The sequence below is a fragment of the Megachile rotundata genome, chromosome 10, assembly GCF_050947335.1.
Source record: "Megachile rotundata isolate GNS110a chromosome 10, iyMegRotu1, whole genome shotgun sequence".
Lineage (NCBI taxonomy): Eukaryota > Metazoa > Arthropoda > Insecta > Hymenoptera > Megachilidae > Megachile > Megachile rotundata.
The window spans coordinates 7,478,084-7,491,546 of NC_134992.1; the positions used below are offsets into that span (position 1 = coordinate 7,478,084).

Genomic DNA, 13,463 nt, shown 5'->3' on the forward strand with positions numbered 1-13,463 from the left:
ACTAATTGAAACTTGAATAATCCGATCAAGACTTACATTAGCTTAATATAATCTAAACCTCTTATTATATTGCCGATCGATTCTAACAAAGAAGAAAACTCCGCCTCAATATATAGATAGTAATCGTAATATTTGAGAAAAGCCCACATAAAAATATCAAACAATCTCGCAGAAGATAAATTAATCAAACCTCGAATAATCCGATCAAGACATCAGCTTAATTAAATAAAAGATAAATATCTTCCCCTTCATAATGTCTCTATAAACCATTCATTTAAAATTCCATCACCTGTTTAACCGTTTATAGAAATTTGAATAATCTCCATTGAAAAATCAGCAAGATTTAATTAGAAATTTCCCGTTTTTGACGCATGGGAACGGTAGTGCATCCGCAAATGCTGGAACAGCGAAGTGTACACAGAGAAAACGGATAAGAAGTTTAATCGGCAGCTTGTATCTTGCATGCGAACGTGGCTTGAGGCTAGAGGCTAGAACATTGAGTCTAGACCCATAAGTCTTCCACGATTTTTCCAACTCGATTGCATTATCCTCCTGTTTACGATAAAGCCGTCTGACAAGCTCGGTGTTCAACCGACCGAATCCTCCACTTTACAGAAATCTTCTTCCTCCTTTCGTGAAACGGAAAACGATCAGTAGACGCTCGAGAACGTTTCTACCTAACAGCTAACAATATTCTCTTTCATCCTTCAAATTTACTTCTGGCTTTTTAGTGAAATTTTAGCTGCAATTCTATTTATATTATTTTTTATTCTTATTTATTTGTTTGTGTTTGTTTATTTTACTTTGTTGTTCATTTCATATTTTAATTTACTTTGTTATTTATTTCATATTTCATATTTTAATTCACTTGTTGTTTATTTCATATTTCATATTTTAATTCACTTTGTTGTTTATTTCATATTTCGTATTTTATTATATTTATATTATATTTTATTGTTGACGATAAGGTTTTATATTATGAAATTTTTTTGTTATTGATGATGTGGTTTTACAGTTAAATATATTTTGTTGTAGATTATTTCATATTTATATATTATACACCATTGATATTCTTTATTTTTGTATTATTTTTGAAGTGAATGATTTTATTTTGTATTCTGTAGTTGATGATAAAATTTCATGTTTATGAACTACGTGTTATTATTGATAATGTGATTTTATAATTATATATCATATTTTATTATTGATGATGTGATTTTATAATTATATATCATATTTTGTTAATGATCATACTATTTTATATTTAAATATTTTATTTTTCATCATAATTTCATATTTACATATTGTACTTTATTATTCTATACTTATATTACATATTTTATTATTAATTAATAACTGCCACAAAAATAAACTGTATGATTAGAGTAACTTTTTGAATAATCTTGTTAAGACATGCCTCATGAATAAACATAAAAATAATATATTGTATATAAATATACACTCTTGTATTATTCCTGAATTTATAGTTTATATTCGAAATGTATCATGAACTAAAATTATTTATTTTTAATATTGATATCAAGTTTGAAATTTTTTGTCGACTAACTATAATACATTGGCCAAAAATATTTTATACAGTCAACTTTTTATTTTGAATTTTTAATAACATCGGTGAAAAGTATATCTACAGTCATTCAAAAACGAATGAATTTGTATATAATGTTAAAACTTGTTAAATTAACATTTTGTAAAATAGTAATAATTAAGCATCATAATATTTGTTATCATATAATTCATTATACTCTAGTAATATAAATTTCATTTTTAAGTTCAGATTTTCAGCAGACATTCAAGAGCATCCCGTCTGCTCGACACTATCCACTTTAAGCGGGTTAAAGCCACCGTTTCCAATACCAATAGGATTAGTGATAATGAACCACGCGACCTTGACAATCACTTAACCTCTTTAACTGAAATATTTTTTTCCAATCAGCGCATATTTGTCGATGTTTATCAACTATCACTTAAACCACATTAAGCTCTCAAACATCTACATATTCCATTTAAAAATTGCTAAAAACCTTGTTGATAGTTTACAAATAAATAAAATTACAAATAAATAAAATTATAATCGTTGATTATAATGAAGTTATAGAAGCTGATGAATTATGTTCAGACACAGAAATAGTAGGTAAATAACCATGGAATATACACGAATTCGAATATTCTTGCATTGGCAAGATGCCCACTCTAAATTACTGCGAACATTTGCGAAAATCACTTTCCTGAAGATTGATCAGTTGCTTAATACTCTGCAAAACAAGAAACGGGAAAGTCAAGTTCAAGGTAAATCCTCGCTGGAATTCAAACACAGTGAAATATAATCGTGGAAGCATGGGCTGCCCTCCTTGGCTCAATTGTCATAACCGACATTTCGAAATAACACGCAATGATGACGTTTCTGCGTTTTCTTTGCGCACGTGTGTTCGTATAGGCAATTTCAGAAATTAATTATGTGTCGGTTGGGGAATTTGGGAATTTGGGAGTTAGGGAATTTCGGAATTTGGAAATTTGGGAGTTTAGGAATTTTGGAATTTGGAAATTTGGGAGTTTGGGAATTTTGGGATTTGGAAATTTGAGGACTGGGAAATTTGGGAAATTCCGGATGGAGATTTAATAACTTACGAATTGGGAAATTTGGGGAATTTTGGATGGAGATTTAGTAATTTAGGAATTGGGAAATTTGGGGAATTTCGGATGGAGATTTAGTAACTTAGGAATTGGGAAATTTGGGGAATTTTGGATGGAGATTTAACAACTTAGTGATTGGGAAATTTGGGGAATTTCGGATGGAGATTTAGTAACTTAGGAATTGGGAAATTTGGGGAATTTTGGATGGAGATTTAGTAACTTAGGAATTGGGAAATTTGGGGAATTTTGGATAGAGATTTAGTAACTTAGGAATTGGGAAATTTGGGGAATTTTGGATGGAGATTTAGTAAGTTAGGAATTGGGAAATTTGAGGATTTTTAAATTTTAGATGGAAGTTCATTAATTTAGAAATTTAGAAATTTTAGAGCTAGAAAATTTGGTGATTTTGTAATTTTCAATGGAAAATTAGTAATTTAGGAATTCAAAAGTGTGAGATCTAGGAAATTTGGGGATTTTGGAATTCTATATGGAAATTTAGTTTTTTAGGAACTGGAGAATTTGAAAACTATGGAATTTTAAGTGGAAATTTAAGCATTTAGAAATTTGTGAATTTGAAAGCTGGAAAATTTAAGAATTTAATAATTTTAAATGAAGATTTAGTAAATGAAAAATTTAGAAATTAGGCAACATAGAAATTTGAAAAATTAGAGATTGGGGAATATACAAGTTTGTCTATAAATTAAATTAAAACTCAACAAAGTCCATAACTCCTCTGAAGCCCCAGACGCAGGAAATTATCGAACACCCACCATACCTACAACAGCCAATTTTGACCTATAAAAATTCCAAATAGTCGACCTCCAGTAAAAAGCTTCAAATTGTCGACCTACAAAAGTACCAAATTGTTTAAAAAGTTTCAGAAAATTCGGTACGACTCTTTCGGTGGTTGTCGTCAAAGCTGGACCTCCATTAACCGCGAACAAAGGCGTCGTTCGATCGTTCGCAAAAGGTGGTGCAAAGTCACCTACACCATTGTGTAGAGACTCGCGAAAAATACTGTTGAAGGGGCGATAGGGGAAGGGGAATGGATGACGTAAGCACAGAGAAGCGGAAGGATTCGAGAGCGAAAGAAGACTTGGCTCAAAGTTCCGTTCATCTGGGCCAAGCTCGCAAATAACAAACTTTCGACGGATGCGAGCGACGCGGCGACCCACGGTGGAATGGTTCCCTTGAAAAACGTGACACCAACGAAAATCTCGCAAATTTCTATTTTTATAGCTACTTTTATAACTACTTTGATTATAAGCTATTTTTATAGCTACTTAAAATTAGGAAACAAAAATTGAATTCATTTTATGTTAGACAGAAGTTGAATATCATAAAAAAGTTCAAGTTGAATGTTACAAAAATTTAATTAAAAAAAAAATGAAGTCGTGAGAAGAATATTTAACATAAAAAACAAAATTGTTAGGAAAAATTTGATGTCAGAAAAACAAGTCAGAAAAAAAAATTTAATACTGAAAAACAAAGTTTGAAAAAAATTGAACATCAACAAGGAAAGTTCAAGTTGAATGTTCAAATAATTTAATACTAGAATAAGAAGTTGTGAGCAGAATATTTAATGTCAAAAAAATATAATTAATATATAATAAATATATAATTAATTCTCAGGAAAAAATTTGATAATAGAAAAACAAGTTGTTAGACAAAATTGAATATTAGAAAAGGGGGTTGTTAGAAAAAAATTGAACTTTAGATATAGAAGTTGTGAGACGAAGATTTTTTATAAATTTAAGAATGTTTAAAATTCATTCAAATGGTAAAAAGAAAATTCAGAATCAAATGGAAAAAAAATTGTTAGGAAATAACTTGATGTTAGAAAAACAAGTTATTAGAAAAGAGACTTGTCAGAAAAAATTTCCATATCAGGAAAACATGTTAGATAAAAATTTAACATTAGAAAAGAGGCTTGTCAAAAAAAATTGTCATATTAGAAAAAGATGTTTGATAAAAATTTAATATTAAAAAAATAAGTTTGGAGTTTGATATACAAAGTACCAGTAGAACATTGTTAGTTAATAAAAGTGACAAATACTATAAATCCTACACTAAAGTGTGTCATACGGTGGTTACTTATTTATGACATGAACATCTGTAGAACATAAATAAATCATCTAATCAACGAGAGGCACAGGCTGTCTAAATTTATGTTTACCCAGCAGACATTGATATATCATAAACGCACGTCCGTAGTCCAGTTATTAGTTACTAAACATGATACATGAACAGTAATGTATATGAATAGTAATGTACCCGAATAGAAACGAAGTAGAAAGTGAAAAATTTGTTTAGGGAGTTTCGCGCGCTTTTCGAGGTATTTTGTTCGAACGCGCGCGGTTACGGCGCGCTTGGCGATTCTCGGCGAACCGCGAGAGGGGCTTACAAGCTGTTCTCCGAAGGGAAGTGGGGAAAGCAGAGAGCGAGTGTATTACGGAGGTACAGTGTTAGAGAAAGAGAGAAGGAGAGAGGAAGAAGGGCGTAACTGGGCCAAACGGTGGCTGAGTCGCGGTCTAGACACGCCGCGCGGCCGAGAATTAATGCTCCGTGTTCGCCAGACTTTCCTTTTCGCTTCGTGTAACAAGCCGTGCCCGCGGTTCCGTCATCGCCATCGTGATCCGTGACGTCTAATTATAATGGCCGTGCACGCGGGGCAGTTTCGCCCGGCACGGAAACGGGTCGCGGCGATATAAACGCTATTCTGGGCGACGGGGTGCTCTTAGGCCCTGCTTCAACTTGGCCGGCTCCTCTATGCGATCCCAGAAACGCGACACGAATAGCGAAACCTTTTATGAATTGATTCAACTTCGACGGTGGCTGCTGATTCTAGGGATATATGACGATACGTGGGAGACTGAGCTCGTCAATTCGAGGTCATATAGCGCGTGCATTTCAGAGCTGATGATTCACTAGTCAAAATAGACGAGTTTATCGTTAGATTCATAGAAATTTAGAATCCCAGATTTCTAGATCTGTGGAATCGTTACATCGCTACATCTCTATATTTCTGGATGTTTATATGTTCCTAGGATTTCTATGTTTCTAGATCTTGGACTTCGTATTACTAGATTTATCTAGATCTTTTCTGTACTATTAGATGTAAATTACAATTGTTTGTATCCCCATATTCCTGGATCTCCAATATCCCTATCAAAATATCCCTAGATCTCCGGGTTTATATATCAAAATATCCCTAGATCTCTGGGTTTATATATCAAAATGTCCCTAGACCTCTAGGTTTCTATATCAAAGTATCCCTAGATCTATAGGTTTATATATCAAAATATCCCTAGACTGCAAGCTTTCCCTGTCTAAATATCCCTAGGCCTTGAGTTTTGAATATTGAAATATCCCTAGAACACAAACTTTCTATATCGAAATATCCCTAGACCACAAGTTTTCTATATTGAAATATCGCTAAACCACGAGTTTTCTATGTGGAAATGTCCCTAAATCATAAGATTTCCATGTTCATATACCCCTAGATTTCAAGTTTTTTAGGGAAAAGTTTTTTTTAGGGAAAAATATCCCTAGATTATAAGTTTTCTATGTTCAAATATTTCTAGGTTTCTAGTTATCTATACGCAAATATCCGTAGACCCCAAATTCTCAATCACAAAATATCCCTAGACAATGAATATTCTATGCCAAAATATTTTTAGATTTAAAGTTGTATACATCTAAATATACCTAGATTCCAAGTTCTGTATATCCCTAGATCAATTCTCCAACATTCCAGTATCCTTAGATATTTATCTCATAATATTTCAATATCTCTAGATCGATATTTTAAATCCCAGTATTGCTAGTTTCCAATATCACTAGACATGTGGTCCTCAATATCCCTAAATTCTTAGTTCCCAATATCCCTAGATTTCCACTTCTCAATATCCCCAGATTTCTCGTCGCCACATCTAAATATCCCTAGATTCCTTATACCCAAAATTTCCATCTAAATAACCCTAGACCTCTCGTCACCACATCTAAATATCCCTAGATTCCTGATACCCAAAATTTATATCTAAATATCCCTAGATTTCTACAACCCTAACTCTAGAATCTAGAATATTTCTTCTACAGAAACAGATTTGAGCTTTAATTAAATTACATGTAAACTAAATATAACAAATGTTGGTTCACATATAAATCCTATGAAAAAATTTGAAGGAAGTCGTATATCTTTACAGACGTAAAAGGAAAAAAGTGGTATTAATGGCTCGTTCCAGTTCAACGTATTTCCGTTTCATTAAAGTATCCTTGTAAGAAATAGAATCGGAAATTCAAACTTTTCAGTTCACATTGAAGGAACTAGTTAGTTTACAAAGGCAAAGATATCAGATACTTCTTGACGTTCCCGCATTAAAATCTTTCACATGGCACAGTAGTCGATAGATCAGGAATATATGGTTTGTGCGGTTACGATCGTATCGATTATTACGTAAGTTATATAGATATACGCGATCGATAAGATTCTGCACGCAACAAAAACCACAATCGCCGCTAATAATTTCTGTCGCGAAAAATAGTATGTTATGATATCGTACAACAGCATCGATTTGTGGTCACCGCAAACGAGATCACTGGACTTTTTGTGCGTTATAAGAGCGCCTGTGCTCTTTTTAAAAATAAAGTGTCACGATCGGCGGACGAAAACATTATACACTTTAACATTTTCTCTATTTTTATTCTACTACTATGATACATTATATTCGTATCAATGATTTCCGCTGCAGACTTGTATGAATGAAAATTCTTGCGAAAATGTACTTGAGTACCGCAGTGTTAATTGTGGCCAGATAACGAAATTTGGCGGGAGATTTGAAAGTACACAAATCAAGTTTTACAAATTTTTTAATTGGAAATTATTAAAACTTGACAATTACTAATTTTTTCAATTTACAGTTGTAAAAATACGAAAATTTCTAAGGTCCCAAATTTCTTTTGACTAAAATATACTTACATTTTATTTTTGAGTAAAATATGCTCATTATTTTACCAAATTTTTAAGTTATGGCCATCACGTAGATTTTTACTGATCAAATTTTTCACTCGAAATCGAAATAGAATTCGAAAAGCTCGACGTGGGTGAAACAAAGGCATGTGGAGCGTTTGACCAAAATAAAAATAGGCGTTTTCGTCTGAGCGAAAGGTATTTAGAACAACGTTAAGGGAGGTCAGTGGCAAAGGCAAGTTCCAAACGAGGATGACCTCTTCTTCTTAGAATCTTCCCAACAGTTTTTCTTTGATCTTAAATTACTTAATTCAGGAACCTTCCTGCTTCATTTTATTATTATTGCAAAAATGTCATATTCTCTAATATTACACTACACCTCCTACATTAAATCTTTGACACTATAAATGATTTTTATTTTAGTAGCACATGAATTTGATAAAATGAAATAAAAATTAAAATCAAAATAATATACATATTTTAAGCAAATGATTAGACAAGGTTATAGTTACATTTTAGTTTTGATATTTTGAGTCAAACTTCATATTACAATTCTTATAAAACTGCAAATTTTAATTAAATTTTTGATACCACTCATTTTTTATTAAAATCGAATTTATTCATTAATTTACTCTGTCTTTAATTCTTCTGTAAGATTAAAATCATAGTTACGGTGTTTTAAATAAAACAATATCAAAATGATTACACTTGTTTATTTTTGCTTATCATTTAAGAAGTACTTTATGTCTTTTGTTCTTTTTATATCAATCTTGTACACGGTGTTAAGTGAGAGCGGCGAAATCTGTCACTCTTCTGCAATATACAGCAACGTCTCTATTAGCTCTTTCACGATTTATCGAACACGAAACGATTTGAACGGAAGCCAAAGGCGTGCTTACAAACAAGACACGTTCTGCATCTCGAGGTACATCTTCGATCCGATAAAACCAAAAATTTACACTCGGCTAGATCTCGTAACGAGGATAAGCCGATAGAAGTATGGTTCGTTTGGTCTGCTGGTTAAAATAACCGTGGAACCTGTCGAACATAGCACGCTTTTCGTTCGAATGGTTCGTGTTACGTCCGAGGATTAAAATAGTTTTATAATCAAGCGATATTCGCGTCTTGGAAATTATCGCGGAAGCTGCTAAGTTTAGTCTATGCTGCACGTATCTCGCAAAACTGACAAGCAGACTCCTTTGATCGGAGATGTAACATGCTGTTTCGAGATTAAATCTGATCGTATTTCCTTTTTACGATATAGTGCTTGTCATTCGTGAATGAGGTTGATAAGAACTAGCATTTTATAGTTGAACAGTAATTGAAGCGTTCGAGATACCGTTATTGAAGATTAATGATAATAAAAATACTTATAATAATAAAAATACGGAAGGAAATTTACAAGTTGAGAAATTCAGAAATTTAATTGAGAAATGGAGAAATTTCAAATTTTTTAGTTTTCAAAACTGTCTACCCATCAGTTTTATTGATCTCATTAATATTGATATTATTTATTTCGTCACTAACATGAAATTTTGTATTTAAAATATTAAATAATTGTGAATAAAATTTGATTGAGATGCGTGTTTATCTTTCCTGTATTTTTCAGAAGCGAAATATTATTCGCAAGTTCAAACCGTATGAAGAAAGACAGAAAGAGAGTGGACAGAATTCAATACACTCGGTAGTTTCATACAATTAAACATTGTAATTTAACTCCGATGCGTGCTTTAAGACCCGAGAATCTCGAATTTCGCTCGGTGCGGTAAAAAAATATAAGCGAAAGTCGCTCGCCAGTAAATTTAGTATCGAATCACTTCTGTAACAGTGTTCTCTTCGTATACGACTATGTTTCCTATAACGCAGGCAACATTCCTTCAATTCGAATCAACGTTAACATTGCTTTCTTGGTATTCAACAAGTGTAACCTACTTAAAATAATTTCGTAAGACATGTATTACTCCCATGTTTCTAATTATAAATAAAAGATATCTAGTTATTCTATCTTTTTGTATATTAGTTTATCTTTTTGTATTTTAGTTTTTGAAACATTTAAAACTTTTACTGAAGTTCTGACGCGCTTCATTTTTGTTTATCCTGCGCATGCGCTCATCGATCTGCGCATGCGTAGTATTGCATATATGCGCAGTAAATATGCGCAGATCCCTCAATATAGTTTGCTGGTGCGCATGACTATCTGAAGCGTAGGGTTTCCAACTTTAAATCTGGTTGATTTATCCTTTTTGAATATCTAATTCTTCTTATTAATCGAAATTACTGCTTCATATATATTACTGTTTTACGCAGTATTTTCGAGTAACATTATTTTTCACATTTAACCGAGAAATACTATTCTATACTATACTTAATTGTGTAAAATATGATACACTATATATACGCTATTCTTCTCAGTAGCTTTCATTTGAATCTCAAAGCATATCTTCAGTTCAAAATTATATTTATTTTATGATCGCACCCAAATCTGCTACATCATGAATCATTATGGATCGTTAAATAAATGTTTTAAATTTGCCAAAATTCCCTAAAAACAAGGGTCAAAATGAATGCAGTTGAACAACGTGTACAGTGACATGTAGTGAACCGCGGTGTTAGGGAATGGAGAACGTTTCAAAGATTCGCGCGTTTCCGAGGCGCCAAAGGTTCGAGGTCGCGTGCATGAGTCTGGTGATGCATCCTAGTCGCGAGTTAACGGGAGTCTCGTCTCGATCGGCAGACAGGAATCGATTCTGTGGTGCGAGTTGTCCCTGTTGGCGAGACGAGCAACGTCCTTTCCGCTCGCTCGCCTCGAAGGACGAAGCGTCTGACACGTGCTAAATGATCGAGCTTGTCGAACCGAGTTGAACGCTGCTCACAAGATGAGCTGACCAACCGATACTTCTATACCCAACTCCAATTTTGTTACTTTGAAAGAAAGACAGAAACTGGAACTTACACGTTTATGTTACTTCACAAAATTTGGAAAAAGTCACACATTTCTATATCTTTGCAAAAGGGATAAAAAATGGCACTTATATATTTTTGACACTTTGTAAATAGGTAAAGAAAAGCACTGACACACTTCTGTCACCTTTCAGAAGAAATAGAAAGAAGCAGTCACATATTTTTGTTACTTTGTTAAAATGGCAGAGAAAAAGCAGTTAAACAATTTTGTCATAATGTGAAAAAGATAGCAAGAGCACTTCTGCATTTGTTGTATAAAAATTGATTAAATAAAATGGACTTGGATTAGTCTTCTACTAAACGTTTCTTATTAATACCACGTCTTATTAACACGTTCGGTTACTCTTCTTTCTATCTTCATTGATTCATTTTAATTTTCTAGGACATTGATCTTGACGTTATTTGATTAATTATGTCTCCGTTCATCGACAAAATAATTTTCATACGATCCAATGAAGAAAACTACAATACCGAAATTTATGTAAAAGATAAAGGAAATGACATCGAGATGTACTTTATATGCAACGCATGCTCGCACTATTTAAATACACACAATCGAAAGTGGAAGTAATTAGTACGTTGGTTGGCGAGGCTCATTGTGGCGCAGACGTTAGCATAAGCCAGTAACTCATCGTCTTCAAGGAATTTTACCCTAGTCGATGGAGAGTTCGGCAAACAATGTCGACTATTCCTAACTTGTAGCCAGGAATTGGACGAGGACCGTGTGTACTCATCATACAAGCTAAAGTACTTACATACGAAGTTCACGCGGGACGTTTCCTTTATGAACTCAATGGTGCATCAGGATATTTTACTATTCCGTTTCTTAGGACATCACCTATACAACTATACGATATTCCAATGTGTTTCTCTTATTAATATTCATTTTTATCCTCGCGATTTCTCTTTCCTTTCGAATTTTGACGGTGCAATCGACTTTATGCATATATTTAATTTTTAGTTACAAAGGAGAAAAATGAGCGGATAAATTAAGTAAATATTTATCTACTTATCTTTAAAGTTATTTATCTTCGTAAGAGTTTGCATATATTTCCATAAAAGCCACTTGAAGAAAGTTATTTTGAACTTTGTGGCAGTTTTAGTTAAATAAGATGGCGTAGGTAACATAACCTAGATTTTCTTTACGACAGTCTCTAAATTTAAAATTTGTAAACTTCCAATACACCTGAAATTTTTAAATGAAAAGTTTGAAGATTTGAAACTTATAAATTGCTGTAAAGTATCACAACTTCAAAAATATCGAACCTTTCTAAAATTCGGAAATTCTAACCTTGAAATCACCAAATCTTAAACCACCGGAGTTCTGAGATTATAACTCAATCTCGCATCTTTCCGAACGAAGCCGATCGATCATGTCCCGTCACCAGAAACACGATCGAACTCATGTTCCATTATCACGAACAACGTTGTTTCTCGCAATTTTATAACGCCTGTCACTGGTTCTACATCGAACGTTCATCGATTTCACAGCGGGCCTTGTTCTACTTTGTTTTTTTTCTCCTTTTTCATGCACCTTTCTGTCGTACACGGTGTCAATTAAAAGTCCTTAGAAGAATTTTCCCTCGCAACACGTCTCATTAACACGACTTACCTGGAATACTAATACAAAAGGTGACTGTCTTCGTTTTCACGCTGGACACGAAGCATAGTTATGGGCTGCGATTAGGCGCTCTATGAAAAACGAAGAAATCTCGAGGCTTCTAAGCTGACTGGTATTTCAAGCCTCCATTGAAGAGTGGTTGTTTTAAACTTTACGTGGTGTTTTAGATTTTCTCGTGGAATTTATTTGCGCAGGAAATACCGTATAGTTTTTGCGTTATTTGTTCGTTACAGCTTTTAATTAAGAGAGGTGTGCTAATACTGATGGATTGCTGGGAGGCAAAAATGTTACGGATTCATAAATAAACGGGAAAATGTACAGTGACATCGATGTCGATAAATAAATCGACGTGGTCGATAAATAAGTCGATACTGTTATCCAGGAAAAAGATATTGTCGATAAATAAGTCGATACTGTTATCCAGGAAAAAGATATTGTCGATAAACAAATCGATACCGTTAGCGATAAATAAGTTGGTATTATTGTCGATAAATAGATCGATATTGTTATTGATAAATAAATCGATACTATTATCGATAAATAAATCGATAATGTCGGCAATAAATAAGTCGATATTGTTATCAATAAATAAGTCGATATTGCTGTCAATAAATAAGTCGATATTATTGTCGATGAATAAATCGACACTGTTATCGATAAATAAATCGATAATATTAACAATAAATAAGTCGATATTGTTATCAATAAATAAATCGGTATTATCGATAAATAAATCGACACTGTTATCAATAGATAAATCGATATTATTGTCGATGAATAAATCGATGCTGTTATCAATAAATAAATTGATAATGCTAGCAATAAATAAGTCGATATGGTTATTGATAAATAAATCGACATTGTTATCGATAAAAAAGTCGATATTATTATCGATGAATAAATCGATACTGTTATCGATAAATAAATCGATGAGTAAATCGATAAGTAAATCGATATTGTTATCGATAAATAAGTCGATATTGCTATCGATAAAAAAGTCGATATTGTAATCGACGAATAAATCGATATTTTTATCGGTAATTAAATCTATATTTTTATCGATAATTTAATCGGAATTAAGTCTAATGAGAGTAATTAATGTAATGAAGGTTACGGTACTACTCATATGAATGATAATTATATTGACGACGTTCATTTAATGCATCTGTCGATTTCACTTCGCATTATTAATCACAATATTAATATAATTAAAATAATTAATATTAATGATAACGAAAGTTCATTAAGCAGTTAAATATC

The 13,463-nt window shown here is 32.7% G+C and overlaps 1 protein-coding gene across 1 annotated transcript in view; it reads left to right on the top strand.

The window, feature by feature from the left end:
* Positions 1–13,463, top strand: part of LOC105662995 (follistatin-A) — an 89,374-nt gene that overhangs the window by 30,161 nt on the left and 45,750 nt on the right. The gene's annotated exons all lie outside the window — the stretch shown is intronic.